The following is a 19,245-nucleotide window of genomic DNA, read 5'->3' as shown; positions in this document are numbered from 1 at the left end:
CAGTTCGCTGTTGCAAACGGAATCTGGATTAAAATGGAATTGAAATGGTATTCAGCAAGGTTTATCTTTGAAAATGATTAATTCTGCATGTACGATTAAAAAATTCACCGTTTTTCGGGATATTAATGTTAGCCAGGGAACTCTTTTAAATTATACGTCGAATATTCAGTGTACGTTTGCGTCATCATATCAACGTTATACCGGCTTAAATAATTATTTAAACCATTTGTTAAACTAATTATTAAAGTGATTGTCATAGTCAGTTCAAATAATTACTTAATATAATTGAAAAGAGGAGAATTCTTTAGTTCAATCTTCCAAATTGGTTATCATGATATTCACGATATGCACTTAAATAATGTTTATAATATTTAATGTACGTGTTCAATAATATAGGGATTTCGACCAACTAATTTGCTGCTTATCTCGCATTCTCGTTTTAATGATTCATTCGAGGTATAATGATCTGCAGGTGCGTAATATTTTCCCCTATATATATCGTCAAGTACCTTCATATTGAACGTGTTATTATTATTATATTCGTGTTATTATTATCTCTCTCCATCTGGGTGCGTACTTTTGCGCATGCGTGAGCTTATTCAAATGGACGGGATGATTGTGCGATTCTATGGGCGCGTGTGCGTATAACTTCTCGCGTATCTTGAAAATATGCCAGGTATTTTTTCATTTGTTTTCCTCTAATCAAACCAAGCATACATTTCGATAATACGATAACCTGTGTAATTTAGTTATCTACTTAGATGCATGACTTAATTAACCTGTTAGGTATTTTCCAGAGCGATGTACCACGTAACTGATTCAGTTCTTATATAGGAACGTCTACATTTTCATAAAAATTTACTCCCTGTTGGAGAATTATAAAAATTATCAAATCATACTTCTATTTATTCAATATTCCGTATACTGTGTTCTTTTTTTTTCCATGCACAACATTTTTTTTTATATCTTTTATTCCATTTGATTTCCCCTATCGATCACTCTTTATACTAATAAATTTCGATCATTTTACTTTGTAAGAATCGAATTATTTTGCTATTTACTAATCCACATTTATTCTTTTTTCGAGAACAGGACGTTGGCATTCCATAGAAAATAAAACTCGGAAGATTATATTCAAAATGGAAGATAATCTTATGGAAAAGCTATCTTCTTACAACACTTTTATGATATGCTTTAAGTCGGATGGTTGATCGAATAACGATAGCTTGAACAAATTATAATAGATTTCTACTATGTCGATAAGTAATGACTAACCAAGTATTACGTCAGTGTTATCTGTCCGCTCATTGAGAAGTTAAATCATTCCGATGATAAATTCGGAAAATTCAAATATTATGTTACGTAAAATATAATAAATCACTGCTATACACAGTTACACGTAAAAAGAAATAAACGACTGCAGAAATATAATATTTCCATAGGAACTAACTAGTTTAGAACATAATATATCAAGTATTTGATAAGAAGAAGTACGATTGGATCATTCATTTAAGTTTTCCAATAAGAGGTAAATTTTTAGGAAAATGCAGTCGTTCGAATGAAAGAACTGAAACAGGCGTGGTACATCGATCTGCAGAAGACTTAATTAAATGTGCAGGTAATTAGATAATGGATTTAAAATCTAATTGAGTTATACAGCCAGTCGTATCGTCCAATTGTCTGTATGGTTTGATAAGGGGAAAACAAATGAAAAAATATTTTTCCTATCTACAAAATCAGACTGGAAATATACGCTCAAAGGAGCGAGCACTCATTTCTTCCACTTGAACTGGCATATTCAAGCGCGCATAAGAGCACTCACGGATGGAGAGAAATAATAACGAATCGTTTAATTCGAAGGTACGCGACGATACATATGGGAAATTGTAATACGCAAATGCATTTTCATCAATTGCCTATTAAAACGTATTAACAAGAGAATTCTGGCTACGCAGTAAATAAATTTGTTGATATTACAATATTACTCTAAAACGTAAATTAATATTCTGAATATTTTTTAAGTACACGATGCGAATGTTATGACAAACAATTAAGAAAATTAATTCAACATTTCTTCTACTTTCAATTTAATCGAATGTAAATGAAATATTATGAATATTTTCTCAGTACACGATACGAATGTTAGGACAAACAATTAAGAAAATTAATTCAACATTTCATCTACTTTCAATTTAATCGAATGATTACTTAATTTAATTTGATGGAGTAACCATGACGAGGTGACGTAAACTTGGAACAAATCGATAAATCTTTTGTACATCTACAGGTTTAATCATTCCAAAAGTTAAACCTATCTTAAATTCATTTCGGTATTTTTAAACGTGAACATAATATTTACAATCACCTTCCACTTCTTCATCCCCTGTATCACCTTTTTCTTCTTCTTCATCTTCGACATGGATTCGCAAATCTTTTTTGGAATAATGTTAATCGCCTTAATATTTTCTTTGCCGTTCCTAATCTCACTCATGGCATTGAAATAAATATTATTACGGTATATATAACTTTCTAACTAAATGCTATCCAAATTAACATTAGTTCGATATCCAAGAACACTGTTAACGTTAGGATTGATCTCCATTTTCCCTTTTCGACTGCTTTGAATTCTTTTGAGGGTGGAACAAGATGTAATCAAAAAACATTCCGCGAAGAAATCTTCTTTCTTACAAAGGAATATACCCTCATTAAAGTAAAAATTTCACTTTGACCCACGATCCGCACGAACCATTGGATGTCCCTTCGAAGGACCTTTCCGGACTCAATCGATTATACCCTCTGACCGAAGCCGCTTACCTTCTGATCCTTTCAAAGGAGTATATTCCCTAGCCTCGTACCACCATTCGAGAGTAGCATAGTGAAACAGAACTATTTCGATTTCGAGAAAGTTCTTCGTCGTGACCATTATAAGTTTTGTCTTCCTATTTTTCTTTCTGTTTAATATCGATCATCTGACGAACACGTTATACAAGGTATTACGGATAAGTTAGAGTCACCGTCTTTATTTCAAAAGGAAGTGCCTTGCTATTGTTTTCAGCATGATGATTTTTGTTATTCCCTAGAAACATTAAAAAAATTTTGAAAAACGTGGATAAACTTAACTAATACAATATAAATCGAACGAAACGTTTCTTTTTCTCATTTTTTCAAATTCGACCTATAACATAAAACAGCACGTCACTTTGGATGAATTTTAAGGACAAACTGAAAGTTTCAAAAGACGATTAGATAATTCTCATAACGATCATTTCGCCGATTATACAATTTTTATTATGAAAAAAGAAATTGGAAGAAAGAATTGTTTGCATAAATAACATTTTTGGCCAAAGTTAGTCAGGTGGTAATTAAAAATGTCGGCAATAATGTTCACAAGATATTTTTATTATGAAAAAATGACAACGAAAAATTTATTCCTTTTCATTTAATATTATCCCTTGGTAGAGTGCGATGAATTAATCAAAACAAAAGCAATCATTGCAATATGTAATTATGCTATATGGTGGATTATTTCTTATGGTAATTAATTGGAGAGGGCAGTAGTAAGGCGAATTAAAAGAGATTGGTCGACAAATCCGTTTCCCCCACTACTATAATTTCCGGTTCTTTCGACGGCGGGATAGGAATTTGTAATTGTCCGGCGTAAAACGCATTCAAATGGATTACGCGAAAAGGAAAATAAATAATACGAATGATTTAATGTAATACATATTCATTATCACTATGTAATAAAAAAAGAAAGAAGCTTGTTAACTTAATTAATACAAAGAGAATAGAACGTAATATTACGAAACAAATTTTAAGGAATATTTCTTGCTGCAAATTAATACTTATAGATGAATATTTTTAACGATAGAAGCGGGAAAAAATTAATAGCCGATTAGCAAAATTATTTATATAATTTCTATATGTAAATTTTAAAGAAAAAAGCGTTAAAATAGAGAAAGGAATGGAAGGTAAAAAAAAAATTATTGTCCAATTAATGGGAGTACATTGTAAAATTTATTTCCTCCCGTACCGCGTCTTTTCGGCTCTTTCTATCAGGTAATACGTGGTATTGATTATCTGCATAGAATGTAATAACCCTTTCCATCGCGCATGGCTTCAGAAATTACCTCAGTCATCTAACATGGCGATTTGCGAAGGGAACTCGCTTGCAGAAGTCATCCTTTCGATAATTGTTGAACGAGTAATACGTAAGTAAGTGCTTAATTATCACGTATATACTTCATACGTCGCAAATTCTAACTGACAAGCAATTCAAACGGTAGAATTTCTTCCTTCTTTCTTGTCTTTTGTTCCTTGTCGATATAAAGTAAATTTATCTGTATTCGTTAGTAATTTATTATAAAATTTCAATACTATATTACGAAAATGAAACTGATTTTTATGATCAATAACATCCTAATTATTATTTTCTTGTTTCTCGTAGGATGTACTTTATATCGCAAAAAATGGCGTGGCCCGATTTACCTTTGATGACTGGACAATTTCAATGAACAATTGAACGTCTACCCTAAGTCTTCACCAATCTAAGAATTTTAATTTATTTCAGAGATATACAAGACTAAACGAAGATGAAAGCAGTTCCAAGAGCCCAGAATTATTGCAGAGGAGCCTAGTTGACCGATATCTGAATTATAATTACGTTCAAAGAAGATACATGGATTTCTACGTTCAACGTGATAATTAAACATTCGACATCTGAAATGAAACACACGTACATCGGTACTTCTTGTTTTTCCTTACATCAGACGATATGTCCTATTTGGATAAGACAAATATCCGACCGTCAACCAGATTAGGAAAGGAAAACGTTTTTCTCTTCAGTCTTATGTTTAAATGGTAAATCAATCAGTGCTGTGTTTATCAAATATTAAGATATTTTAGAGATAAGATATAGATATTTTATTCTAAAGTGTAATATGGAATATAAATTCTATATCATAGGTACATTTTATGAAAATTTATTGAATTTTTACACAGATTTTATCATGGCGACGAGAGTATTTCTATCGATGAGTGGGTTATTAGGTCTCTTACCTTAAGCAATTTTAAAGGTATTATTTCAATATAAATCAAGAATCCGTATAATTTTCAACTGCTGTAATAAAGAATATTCGATATAGGAAACAAAATGCTTGATGTAGGAGAGGAGGTAAATAATAATAAATGAACAAAATTTCCTCTATTTTTTTTTATAGAATTGTGCGTTACTTGTTATTCGTCATTTAATGTGTCAGATGGTAAAAACGGCGGAGGAAGCTGATGCTGCTTACGAGTTTATTACAAATCTTGCCAATAATCTGAAACCCAAGTTGGTGAGAGAGGAAGCTAATTATCTGGTGTATGAAAGCAACATGTTACTATTGCTAGAACAATACTATAACAACCATCGACTTCAATATTGAATTTAAATAAACGAGGTACGAAGAGATCAGATATAAGTAACTCGTCACGTATCTTATCCAATTTTCTATGTTAATTTCATCTGTTATAATACAGCGCATTGGATCGTGAATGCAGAAGAGTGGTTTAAAAAGCAGTTGGAAATTCTAACCAAGGAAGAAACATCGTTAGCTATTGTTCATGTATGCGTTATCTGATTGAGAATACTTAAGAAGAGGAAAAAGAAGAAAAAACATTTGTGCTTGACGACGAAGCTTGGAAAGACCAATATGGCGCTGTTTTATGAAGCTTGGAACAGCGGTAAGAGGAAATGGGAGAGATTTACATTTTTCAAAGGATCCAAACGTGAGCGGCTTTAGCTGGAGCGTATATTCGATTGAACTCGGAAAGATTTATTGAAAGGTCCTCCGAAGTTTCCCATGAGGCAAGAATCAAAGGGGACTTGACATGAAACTGCGGGATGTATATAATACAGAATAATTTAACAGACAGGAATAACCAAAAGATTCACCGTTTTTGGAAATAATGACTAGCAGTGGAATACTTTTAAATTAAACGTGAAATAGGAAGTCCACGTTCACGTCATCGTTATTCCATTGATTTAAATTAAGTAATCATCCGATATAATTAAAACGAGAGAAACGTTGAATTTTATATTCCAATTTGTTTGTCATGATATTCACATCTATTTAAAAAATATTCGTAATATTTAATTAGCGTTTTCCATAAATTTTGAAATTGGACGAAGTAATTTGGTCAGTAGCGCGAATTGCCCATTTAATTCGTTCTGAAAAGGATTTAGTAACAATGAATGTCCGTGATACGTTCTCCGTTACTTATCATTAAGTACCTTCCTTTTAAATCTTTCGTTATTAACTCTCTTCATCTGCGTGCGCATCTATCTGCGTCAGTCGAGTGGCCGGGATGGAGTATGCTGTTCTGTGTTCGTGGGTGCGTCTAACTGCTGGCTTATGTTGAATATAAGGAAATAATTCTTTCATTTGCTTTTCTTTCATCAGACCAAGCAGATAATTGAAGTTTAGCTGTACCATTTAATTACCTATGTAGATTCATTGTTTGACAATACAGTTACATATTGTGCAGAGTTATGGACTATATTCTTAGACATCAATTGATTTGGAACATAATATAGGAAATTTAAGATAACTAGAATTATAACGGGGTTATTATTTTGCATTCTCCAATAGGAGGTAATTTTCTAAAAAAATGTATTCGTTCATATGGAAGAATCCATTCTTCCTACTACATCGATCTGCAGAAGACTTAATCAGGGAATTAAATCGTTCAGCTAAATGGATAATTGAATTATTCCGCTAGTCGTTTTATGGAATTGTCTGCTTTGTTTGATGAAAGGAAGACTAATGAAGAAATACCTTTCTTCTTTTCAAAATAAGGGAGCAAGTGTACGTTGACACGCGCACTCATTCCCGCCCACTTGACTCGCGTACGTAAACGCGTACGTGCACGGATGGAGGTAATAATAAATCGTTTAATATGATAAGGCTGGACAGTAGCTATGAGAGAAGGTATTGCGTACGCGCAGATCGTTAAATTCCGATCAATACTCGTTAACAGGGGAATTTGTAGACATGGAGGATCGTATATTTTTGCAAAAAAATTAATATTTTGTACTTTATAGTTTTTTACGATGTCTATGATAAGTGTTGAATCAATTCTTTTTCAACATTATCATCCCTCGCATTATGTACGAAATCTCTCCGTTTTTTGTTGGATGTCGTCACTATCACTTCTATCGTTTTCTTTCGGATTAATATTCATTTTTTCTAACCGTGTAAATGTCTACCTGGAATTCCTCTTCGGTATTACTTACAGCACGAAACTCACTCGTGTTTGGAAATTTTGCGATTCTCTTAATAAAAAAGAAGTAAATAAGTAAACGGATTGGTAGTCTCAAATTGTATATTACGACATCACGGAATGATACATAACAATAATATAATACTTTCCTGGTTTCCTGACTAATTAGTCGAGGGATCTATTTATACTACTCGAAGTTTCAATAGGAAGTGAGCTCAGCTTTGAAAATCTCTTTCCCCAGTTTTATGAATACTTGTTTACTTCATCAAATATCACTATATCGTACGAGGCATACTCATGTACTATTACAAACAAATCCTTCTTATCGCTCTCTTTAAGCACATTAGATAAGCGTCCAGACCGCTGTGAACGTACTTCTTTTTCATAAGTATACAATAATCACTATTGTAGTAATTAATTATATTATAAATAATTACAGTTTTATGATTATTTCAGTTAAAGAAGATCAGAATAATTGTCAATTTCATTGAAAGATTCCCAGATTCATGAGATTATTTTGCGTGTACATTAATTATATATTACTGTTACTACATAATTACAGTAGAGGGGAAATTTCTCATCCCTTGCGTTCTAATTAGAGAATTAAAATCCAGAAAGTTTGGTTTTCTAATTTGAAAATGTCACCTTCAACTGTAATTATTATTACTTACATTATGATATAATGCATTATTATTAATGATTATTTCAATTATTAACGTTATATCGAATTAATTGCTATGAAAGTATTTAAATTAACTCACGTACGAAAATTCTTGTTTCCTCTTTCGTAAATCCAAGTTATATTTAAAAATAGTGTTCCATTACTATTGGATATGGACGATACTACTATTTTCGTATTACGAAATTCCTTTTGTGAAATCTTCTCTTGTAAAATATTTCTTCGTCGGAAGGTATATCTTCTTTGGTATTCTTTGAAAACATTGCATCCAATGTTATCTTTCCTTCTTGTAAACACATACCTATTGCTTAAGTTAACAAAGACATCCTTTTCTTTATTACGCAATAGTAATAAAATATATTGCTTCGAATAAAATCCTGTCTCATATTTATTTTTTTTTCGTAATATTACTTTCTTTCCTTTTTCTTCTTCGAGAGAACCTCAGAATTATTTAATGATATATTGCAAAGAATTTAATGTATATTGAAGAACCATTGTTTCCACCGCAACTTTTTGAGAAATACATATTTTTCTGAAGTTTTCTATTGAAATGACACAATAAAAAAAATCAAAAGATCGTTCAATTACTAAGTTACATGAAAAGAATATCAGTCGATCTTACGAAAGAGAACGTGGGTTGTGTTTTCACGACAATATGAGCCCTTCTCTGTTTCGCTGTAGGAGAATAATAACAAGAAGTTGTATATATAGCGAAATTCGATGAAGTAAACAAGCGATCGTAAAACTGGAGAAAGAGATTTTCAAAGCTGAAATCAGTTCGTACTGAAGCTTCGAGTAGTATAAATAGATCCCTCGAATAATTAGTCAGAAAACTAGGAAAGTATTATGTTATTATTATGTATCATTCCGTGATTTCGTAAAATGCAATTATCTCCATATTTGTTTTTTTTTTATTAGAAGATCGGCTAGATGTCCAAATACGCACACGTCTCATGATATAAGATATAAGCGGTGAATAAGAATTTCAAATAGGCGTTTATACAGCCACGTTAGAAAAAATAAATATTAATCCGGAAGAAAACGATAGAAGTGATAGTTATATCATCTAGCAAAAAAACAAGAGATCTCATCGATGAAAGAGATGCAAATGTAAAAAATTTTCTTCAAAACTTATCATAGATTTCGTAGAAAATAATAAAGGATAAAATTTTGGTCTGTTTATAACAAAATATGTTCTTTAATATCTACGAATTCATATAAACCAAGCATCTCTATAATACATTATGTGCTTTTAAAATTATGATATATATTTTCAGATGTGAACTACGTTTGCTCGATAAAGTACCATCGATTTGCTGAGAGCTAACGTCCGAAAGGGTTCAGGGCAGTTATGGTTATTACGTTTTACGCACATTAATTGCTCAGACGAACGGAAAGGTCGAAAATGAAATTAATTAAGGGGTATTGAGATTCTCTTTTATTAAGGAACAATATCTTTTAATTCGGCATATTACTTTTTTTTTTTTTTTTTTTTTCTTTTTCCTTCACAGCTTATAATTTGAAATTAATTAAAGAATATTGACTATTGACAATTAATTTTTTTTATTTATCTACTTAAAAATGACTATCAATAAGAATTAATTTCTCCTTTGTTTATCTCTTGAAACTATCATTTCTTTTCCTGTATTACGCAATAATAAGGAATATGAATTCAGAGAGAATCTTTCTCCATATTCATTTTTTTTCCGTTACATCGTCTTTTTCTCTACGTATTTCATTTGAATGCGCTTTACGCAGGTCGATTAAAATTTTTTGTTAATCGGCCGAAAAGGATATGTGTTCGGAGGAAACGAATTTCTCGACCAATCCCTTTTAATTCGACGTAACATTATTCGTTCGAATAGTGGTACGATTAGACCTTTTTCATGAATACACCTTTTTCAAAGAATCCATGGATGGGGAGTTTTAGCTAGGTTCAAGTCGAAAGGACCGTTGAAGGATTGTCAGACGTTCCATGTGGAACATGAATCAAAGTGAAATTAAGATGGAACTGAAAGTTTATCATCTATCATAAGTAAACCTACGAGAACGATATAAAGACTCACCGCTTTTCCAGATAACAATACTAGCCCGAGAATATTTTTAAATTATACGAGAAATGTTAAGGCCATGTTTACGTCATAGTTATTTCATCAATTTAAATTGAGTAGTATATCCCAATAGAAGAAATTTTGAGTTCAGTGTTTCAAATTATTCTTCATATAGTATTCACGATATGTACTAGAAAAATATTTATAATACTTAGTGTACGTTTTTTAGTAATATCGAAATTTGAACGAATTAATTTGCTGTGTAATCCCAACTCTCTTGTTAGTAAGTTTTGATTGGGTCTTACTGAAAATGCATGTACGTATCGTTAATTACTCTCGGATTAAAAGATTTGTTATTGCCTCTCTCCATGCACGTGTGCTCTTGTGTACGCTTTTGTGCACTGACATGTGGACGGGAATACGTGTGTCTTTCTATCTGCGTGTGAACGGACACATGTTGTCTCATTTTGAAAATAAGAATTAAGATCAGAATCATTTGTTTTCATAGAATTTTGATTTCTTTTGCAAGAAATTTGTTCCTCGATCTATATAAATTCAGATAAAACAAATACCACTACATATATTCCTTGGTGTACCAAAGTGAGACTATGTAATATGTTACACTATATACCACGTTTGTGCGACGTTAATACCGCCCTGTTGCTGCTACCAAACGTTCGAAAGGACGCCGAGTATAAAAGGTAAATACGGAATAATATCAAAATAGAAATCATTCTGTGCTTTTCATCTTTTTACCGAAAGAACGAAGAATTGATATGCTTTTGCTTGATTTTTGATAAACTGAATATTATTATTATTATAGTAATAATTATAATATTTCAAGTTAATGTTTTAGATATAATAGAATCGACAAATGAATTATTTTCATAATCGTAATATTTAAACGATAGTATATTCGCTTAAACATTACGAAGATCGTAACGTGCGAATAACATAAAATAATTTTCAGCTAAAATTTAAATAATTTATGATTTTCATATTGGAATAGTTGCATCTGAGTTTCATCGCTGCGTGTAATGTCAATAAAAACGAACATTGGAATGACTTTGACGGTTACCCTCACTTTTTAAAGGTGAAAACTTCAAACTTAATACTTTTGATAATTTTAAACTCATTTAAACGATATAAATGTACGACGAGTTAAACTATCCACTATTTAAGCAGTAGTAGATTCCGTTAAACATTACACGCCACGAAACACCGACGGAATATCAGATAATTTTTATTTATTCTCTGTTGGACTCGAATTTTGAAATGGCCGTTGTTGGCAACATGTACAGTCAATAAATGATTAGTTTGGACGGTTACCGAATTAGTTTTCCTTTGTACTCCGACGAATAAACATCGAAGCTCTCTCGCTGCCACCCGCAAAGAATGAAAGTTACATTCACGTAGGTGTATATAAGAAAATATATTATATAAGTTTTTCTTTAAGGTAATTGTAAAAAAATGTAATGAACTAACGAAAATATTTGTATCTCTCTCTATGAGTAAACGTAATTAAGCTAGGAATAGATGTACATAGTAGCCATTAATATTTTTCTGTAATGATTTCTTGAATTCTGCGCTCGACTCTTTTCGATGTGTATGTAAGGAACATCAACTTTTCGCAATGTGTGTGGTAACATCGCATCGGAAACTAAATCTTGCGAATAAAAGGAAATATCCGTTTAACACTTTATATCATTTCTACCCTCTTTATTCCTTGAAAGTAAAGCATTATTATTCTTTACAAGATTTAAATTTATTCAAGATATTTTGGGTAGTTGCCGAGAGGTGCATAGTACACAATGAAGCATAAATCCTTCGCTTTCTATTTTGTCTTTATGTAAATTTTCGTACTTCCTTTATCGATTCGATCGTGTGGAACAATTATTACGTGACAAGGAACAATTATCACTATCATCCACGAACAAAAAATTGTAAATAAGTACATGGCTATGTACTGATATAAACAATATTGCGATTTAGACGAAGTAATTTGCTGCGTAGCGCGAATTACCCTGTTGATACGTTTCAATAGGGATTTAATGATAGAGAATATACCTATTATTTTCTCCCTTACTTATCGTCGAGTACCGTCGTTTTAAACCTTCGTTATCTCTCTCCATCTGCGTGTGATGTGGTGCGCGCTTATCTGCGCAAGTCAAGTGGCCGGGAATGAGTGCGCGGTCTTGTGTGCGTGTGTACGCACACCTGTTGTCTCATTTTCAAAAAAAAAAAGAAAAAGAAAAGGAATTTTCTAATTTGTTTTCCTCTCAACAAAGCGACTAGACAATTGAATAATACGATAAGCTATATAATTCAATTACTTTATTATTATTATTTAACTGCATCATTCAACTAGCCAGTTAAGTCTTTTGCAAAGCAATGCACCACGTAACTGATTCAATTCTTTCATACGAGCGAGTAGATTTTTCTGAAAATTTATTTCCGAGCGAAGAACAAAAGAATGAGCTAATTATGCACTATATACAAGGTTGCGTATATTGTATTGCGCTATATGGCGTATGTTATGCCCTAAACTAGTTAGTTCTTATGAAAAAATTATATTTCTGCAATCATTTATTATTTATTACGTATAACCGAGTGTAGCAGTGATTTTATTGTATTTCTAGTAAAATAATATTTGTATTTTGCGAATGCATTATCCGAATGATTTAATTTCTCGATAAGCACAGATATAATATAATACTGATATAATAGAGTGCCTAACGTAATAGAGATCTATCATACTTTTTTTTATTTATCGTTACTCGACTAACTGATCGACGTGGCGCTAAGCATAACTTATAAATGTTATAGGAAATAGCTCTCCATGAAATAATCTTTCCTTCTGAATAGAATCTTCTGAATCCTATTGTCTAGGCAATGTCATTGTGTTTTTCACGAAAAATAAATAAATATCAATAAATAAATGCGAAAAAATATTCACTCCCCAAAAAGGAGATAAGCAAAATTAAATTTTTACAAAGTAAAATAATCGAAAAGATATAGTTATGGAGAATGATCGATAGGAGGAATCAAAAGCAGAGATGGACTCAAAAAGAGAAAAGAACGAAAAAACAAAAAAAAATTCACCATTTACGATAGTTTCGTTTCAAAATTATTGGCAGCATTGTAATGAGATAACCGTGGATGACATAATATCTCGATAATGAATGAAAAATAATGACAGAAATAAATGATAGGAAAACCTTGATTTGATACTTGAATTTATTGTATTCATTGAAACGGATTAAAGATGTTGGTACTGAATCTAGTAGTCTTCCATGCAAGTTCTTGGAAGATTCAAGAGAGGGAAAATCCAAAAGAATACATAAGCCCCCGATCAGGCGGCATAATGATATTTCTATGGTACATATCACTTTAAACAAGATGCTCTCGTTAAAATAAATCATATTACTATTTTTTTTTGTTTCGATCTATCAATCTGAATGCATTTGTCAAGGATAATTTTTTTTCTACAGTCAGTTGCGTAAAACGTAATTAATAATACAGGGATGTAGAGCTATTTTTGTAGTTGCCTTTAAGTTTATTACATACTGTTAAAATTTACATTAGCGATAATTTCGTATAACACTTATTCTTATATACAGACTTTATGTGTATGTGTGTTTAAACATACACACACAAACACACATATAACATAATAGTATAACAATTAAATACATTTGTATACATACATATTAATATAATTGTCAACATATATATTTAATATATTATGATAAACTATTTATCTCGGCGTATGCATCTCTAAGTATATAAATCAATTTACGATTAAAAAGAAAATTAAACCATAAAATAAATTAAAAAAAGGAATTTTAATTAAAAAGAAAAGAACAAAAGAAAAAAGCAAATAAATAGGTATTCAGAATTCATTCAAGAAATGAAAATTTATGCTTATTTATCTTTCTTCCGAGCAGGATTAATAAATTTTTGAGAGAATTTCTGAAAAATTAAGAGAAAAGTAAATATAAATCAAAAATCCAGTTTACATATACCGCAAACATAGAGAATATGAAATTGTAATACTTTCTGAATACATATTTGTTTGCTTTTTTTTTCAGGCTACTTTGTAACAATTATTTTTCTTTTTAACCCTTTGCACTTTTTAACCCTTTGAATTATTTTCATAACCGTAATATTTAAACGATAGTATATTCGCTTAAACATTACGAATATCGTAACGCGCGAATAACATAAAATAATTTTAAGCTAAAATTTAAATAATTTATGATTTTCATATTGGAATACTTGCATCTGAGTTTCGTAGCTGCGTGTGATGCCAATAAAAACGAACATTGGAATGACTGACGCTTCCCTCTCACTTTTTAAAGGTGAAAACTTCAAACTTAATACTTTTGATAATTTTAAACTCATTTAAACGATATAAATGAACGACGAGTTAAACTATTCACTGTTTAAGCAATAGTAGATTTCGCTAAACATTACATGCTATGGAACACAGACGGTATATCAAACAATTTTAATTTATTTTCTATTAGACTTAAATTTAAAAATGGCAGTTGTTGGTAGCGTGTAAAATCAACAAATGAATGACTTGGACTTTTAGATTTGGAGTTACCAGATCAGTTCTTTGTACTCCGACGAATAAACATCGAAGTTCTTTCGCTGCCGCCTGCAAAGAATGAAGAAAATTACATTCACCTACGTGTACATAAGAAAAAATTGAATAAGTTTTTCTTTAAGGTAATTGTAAAAAAATGTAATGAATTAGCGAAAATGGCTGTGCCTCCCTCTATGAATAAACGTAATTAAGCAAATTATTATTATTAAAGATTTTGGAAGGTACAATTCATGATAACTCTTAAGACGTAGTATCCTATCACTATTGATCGAATGAAATACACTTTTGTAATAACCCTAATTAATTAAAATAGGAGACTGTTAAATGTTAACATCCAAACGTGTTTTTATATTATTGCAAATATTTTACTAAGTTTCCTTAATAAAACACCAACGTATGCACCATTAGGATCAAAAGTGTTAAAGTTCTCTGGTTTTATGCAACATGATATGGGAAGCCAATCGCCGTGATCATTGTCTCCATATCAGTGAGACTACAAAATGATCCAATTAGAAAACTAAAGCAGAATTTTCACAAATTTTATTATTATAATTATTACTCGTTAATGAAGAAAATGAAAAATTACTTACAGTAGTTTGCCAGGAATGGATGTATATAGCAGCCATTATTATTTTTCTCTAATAATTTCCTTCTGTTCTGCAATTGACTCTTTTCGACTTGCATATGGAATATCAACTTTCAACAATCTGTGGTAACACCGCATCAAAAACCTTTTTCCTTCTATTTCTCTTTATACAAATTTCTATATTTCCTCCGTCGATTCGATCGTGTGAAACAATTACTACGTGAAAAGGGACAATTATCACAATCATCTACGAACAAAAATTAGAAATAAGTACGTACACATATACTGATATAAACGAAGATCGATATAATTATTTCGATAGATCTGTCTTACTAATTTTTCCGAGAAGCTCCATTATATGAATACTGATGTCAATAACGATAATATCAATAGTATATATCACATATATGAACATTCAAATATTTTTAATTTACTCCTTCCGAATAGTTCTATTGGAACTATTACAATGGAATGATTTTCATATTGACATTAATAAATATTGATCCTGAAAAAATTTTGATGCCTTAAATATCTTTTTTTGTTAAACATACTTCAGTCTTCCGAAAATATAAAAAATATTCAATTAATCTTTTAATATACCTAATCAGCGTCCAAATTATTTATGCAAAAATTTGAGTCCATTTTCAAAATTTTATTTTTATCAGAAAAAATGTCAGAATCTCCTTAAAACATTCTGAAATGAACTTTAGATTCACGCAAACTGATAGTATAATAATTGAAAACGAAAACTAATAGGTCTCATCGCAAAAGTAAAGGAAATCGGTTCGGTTGCGGATATGTGTCTCCGGAAGACACGTCGTCTCTACGTTCGTCTCTTTGTATTCTTATCATGGAATCATGCATCTCTATTCTAATTGATTAGCTGACCGGCAAACAAGCAATTACTAGTTTCAGACAAGCAATTCACCTAGTTTGTTAGACTCTTCAACAGGTAGTATCATTGAAATAGCAAATACGGAATAATATCACGGAATAGCAAACAGATGCGCAACAGTTGGCTCTATATACGATTATACGATTGGATCGTATAAATGTCTAAAAAGAAATATCCTAATTCCGATAACCCCTAATTAGCCTTTCTCCTCGGTTTAATATTACACAATAATTCAAAATTATGCAACAAGTAAAAGATAATTCACACGTAAAATATAGTATCTAATAATAATAAAAATAAGTTAACTATAGCATGAAGAAATAATAAGAAACTACGCAATTTTCTATAATCTACTATAAAACAATATATCGTAGTATTGGATATGAAGTTGTATAAAATAATGCATAACGTAGCGTCTCTAATATAACTTATAGATAGGATATAAAATTAACCTATTGTCCATAGCATGCATTATAAAGAACAAAATCTTATGAAAATTAATCTTCGCGTTAGATACTATAAAATTTAAATAAGATGCAACTTACCAAGAAAATAATGAATAATATTAGCGAAACCCATTATCGAATCCAAATATGCAGCCAATGTTCAGGTACTACGGTTTAATTGTTAATTATCTTTTCTTTCTTAAAGTTTGGTCTGGACACGATGTTGCCTCGATTAAAAATAAATTATTCCAAGTTTTCGATTAACTTTTAATTATTTTCTTTTTTTTCGCCAATTTTGTCCTCATATTCCGAAGAAGTAAATGTTTATCAATAATTTGATTACAAATGATGTATCCTAAACAAATATATGAAAATGTGAATTCGATATCAACTGATCCACTTTCCTAATACACACTCGTTCGCTTCTTTTTTTCTTGAATTTAAATATCTATTTTCACGTTCTTATCTTTCAATTTTCTTTTTCAACTTACATCTATTTACTTCCTTCTTAATTAATAAGACAGCGCAGATAATTCACGAAATAATAGATAAAAATATAAATATATGCGCTCGTAGTTTGCCTCTAATATATACATCGTAAGTAAGGCATTATAGAAAAAACAGATGCATAAGTGAACATATATATAAATATAAATCGATACATATATGAAATAATGGATGTATCGAATGTTCCTTTCGACTGAAAAGAATAGAGAAAATTCCATTAAGAAACGTTGTAGATAAAAGAGAAAATATTTAAATTAATTTTAAACAGAAAGTAATGAACTTACTAAGTAATAGGGAATATAATTGTGCTTCCATTGATAATCAGAACTTTTACAACTATCTGTAAAAAAACAAGTAGTACTTAATGAAGCATTACGATTCATAGATCCAAACACCCTTTTATAACAACCCGATAATTAGAAAAGGAGTCTCAAATTTAACATTCAAAGTGATATTTATATTATTCCAAATATTTCACTAAATTTTCGTTCAAATAACTCGAATTATAATATTTTGTTTAATATTATACAATAATATACCCAAGAAAACCTGCACGGTGTAATGTATAGTGTAAAATAATAATAAGATATACAACTTTCTATAGTATATTATAAAACCATATGATGGTATATTATAAAGTATAGTATAATATAAGCAGTATAGCATTGAACACAAAATTGTATAAAATACAGTATAAAACGTTAATATTAAACGGTATAAAATTCAAATAACATTTTACTAACCGATAGTGTGTTCTGCAGAATCTTCTAGATACTATCCACTATTTTCACTGGTCAGGAGCTTATATATTATTCTGATTCGTTTCTGTTTGGAATATTATTTGGACACTCGCAGGAACTTGCTGGTAGCACGATTCGAAACGGAATAAACGGTTTATTCAACTTCCGCGGATGGCTAGCAACATCTCTTATATCGACTCGAGCATGCGCTGTTTCGTTTAACCTTCTCTTTTCTATATATTCACGAAGCTAATATCCCCGATTATCTCTTCATAATGTTAGCAATAATTTTGGATCGATACTACCGTTTACGGGAACTTTCCTTTTTGCTTTTATTTCTTTTTTTTCTTTTTGATTCTTTTTTCCCCATTTGATTCCACATGTGATTCACTATGTAAAAATCGAATTGCGTTTATCTACTTCCCGAGTAGGAAAATTTTTTTGACATTTAATTATTCATATTTATTTATTTTGTGCGAAGAGAATGTTGACATTGACCGAATTGAAATCTATTGACCGAATTACGATGGCTAGAAAGAAGTATAATAGATCTTTACTAAGCTGCAGGAAAATTATAACAGTGTTAGATTCTATGTGCGCCTATTCAGAGAAAAATCGCTGTGCTCGGTTATACGTAATAAAAATAAACAGTTCTCAAATAAAAATTGACAAATAAAATATCTTCCTAGGAATTGATTAATTTGGAACATAATATATGAAATGTTAGATAACTAGAGGTATTATGGACCATTGTTTTCAGTTCTTCCATCAGGAGCAAATTTCTAGGAAAATGTATTCGTTCGAACGGAATAATTAAATCAACGACGCGTATATGGTTCTGCAAAAGATGTAACCGAGTAATTAAATGAAGGATTTAGGTAGATAATTGAGCATGTACAGAGCATTTTATCATCCAGATGTTTGTGTGGTTTGATAGGGGGAAAACAAATGAAAAAATACCTTTCCTGTTCTTTTCAAATCAGACAGATGTACGCTTATAGACCGCGCACTTGTTCCTGACCGCTTGATGTATCCAAGCGCGGAGAAGAGCACTCATGAACGGAGAGAAATAATGATGAATCGTTTAATACGATGGTGCTTGATGATAGCTAGGAGACGATTACGTCAGTGCAGATCGTTAAGTTCCGATCAAAACCCGTTAACAAGAGAATTTGGAGACAGGGAGGATCATATATTTTTGCGAAAAAATCATAATTTTGTCCTTTATAATTTTCTACGATGTCTATGATAAATGTTGAATGAATTCTCTTTCCATATTATCATCCCTCGCAGTATATATGAGATCTCTCCGTTTTTTTTGCTTGATGTCATCACTATCACTTCTCTCGTTTTCTTCCCTATTAATATTCATTTTTTCTAATCGTATAAATGTCTACTTGAAATTCCTCTTCGGTATTACTTATGATACGAAACTCACTCGTGTTTGGAAATTTTGCCATTCTCTT

General features: G+C 30.9%; 3 long non-coding RNA genes across 12 annotated transcripts in view; 1 reads left to right on the top strand and 2 right to left on the bottom strand.

The window, feature by feature from the left end:
• LOC127070109 (uncharacterized) overlaps positions 1–2,819 on the bottom strand; it is a 64,313-nt gene extending 61,494 nt beyond the window's left edge. The window contains exon 1 of one of the 2 annotated variants that reach the window (XR_007784115.1): positions 2,366–2,819. This is a non-coding gene — a long non-coding RNA (uncharacterized LOC127070109). The remainder of the gene's footprint in view (positions 1–2,365) is intronic. The other variant, XR_007784116.1, reaches the window with a different exon arrangement.
• A 153-nt stretch (positions 2,820–2,972) lies between these two features.
• Positions 2,973–19,245, top strand: part of LOC127070096 (uncharacterized) — a 64,748-nt gene continuing 48,475 nt past the window's right edge. The window contains exons 1-7 of one of the 9 annotated variants that reach the window (XR_007784048.1): positions 2,976–2,990; positions 4,089–4,215; positions 4,571–4,860; positions 5,002–5,173; positions 5,259–5,441; positions 5,521–5,724; positions 9,220–11,688. This is a non-coding gene — a long non-coding RNA (uncharacterized LOC127070096). Of the gene's footprint in view, positions 2,991–4,041; positions 4,060–4,088; positions 4,216–4,447; positions 4,861–5,001; positions 5,174–5,258; positions 5,442–5,520; positions 8,318–9,219; positions 11,689–19,245 lie in introns of those variants that run through there. The other 8 variants (XR_007784046.1, XR_007784045.1, XR_007784049.1 and 5 more) reach the window with 8 other exon arrangements.
• LOC127070200 (uncharacterized) lies at positions 14,277–18,356 on the bottom strand. Its single transcript, XR_007784335.1, has 7 exons — positions 17,783–18,356; positions 17,324–17,379; positions 17,024–17,232; positions 16,632–16,887; positions 15,525–15,696; positions 15,196–15,438; positions 14,277–14,656 (listed from the first exon to the last, which is right to left on the bottom strand). It is a non-coding gene; the product is annotated as an uncharacterized LOC127070200 (long non-coding RNA).

This window comes from Vespula vulgaris, chromosome 17 (genome assembly GCF_905475345.1).
Source record: "Vespula vulgaris chromosome 17, iyVesVulg1.1, whole genome shotgun sequence".
Lineage (NCBI taxonomy): Eukaryota > Metazoa > Arthropoda > Insecta > Hymenoptera > Vespidae > Vespula > Vespula vulgaris.
Note: the sequence above shows the minus strand (reverse complement) of the source record. Positions and strands in the feature narration are given on the sequence as shown.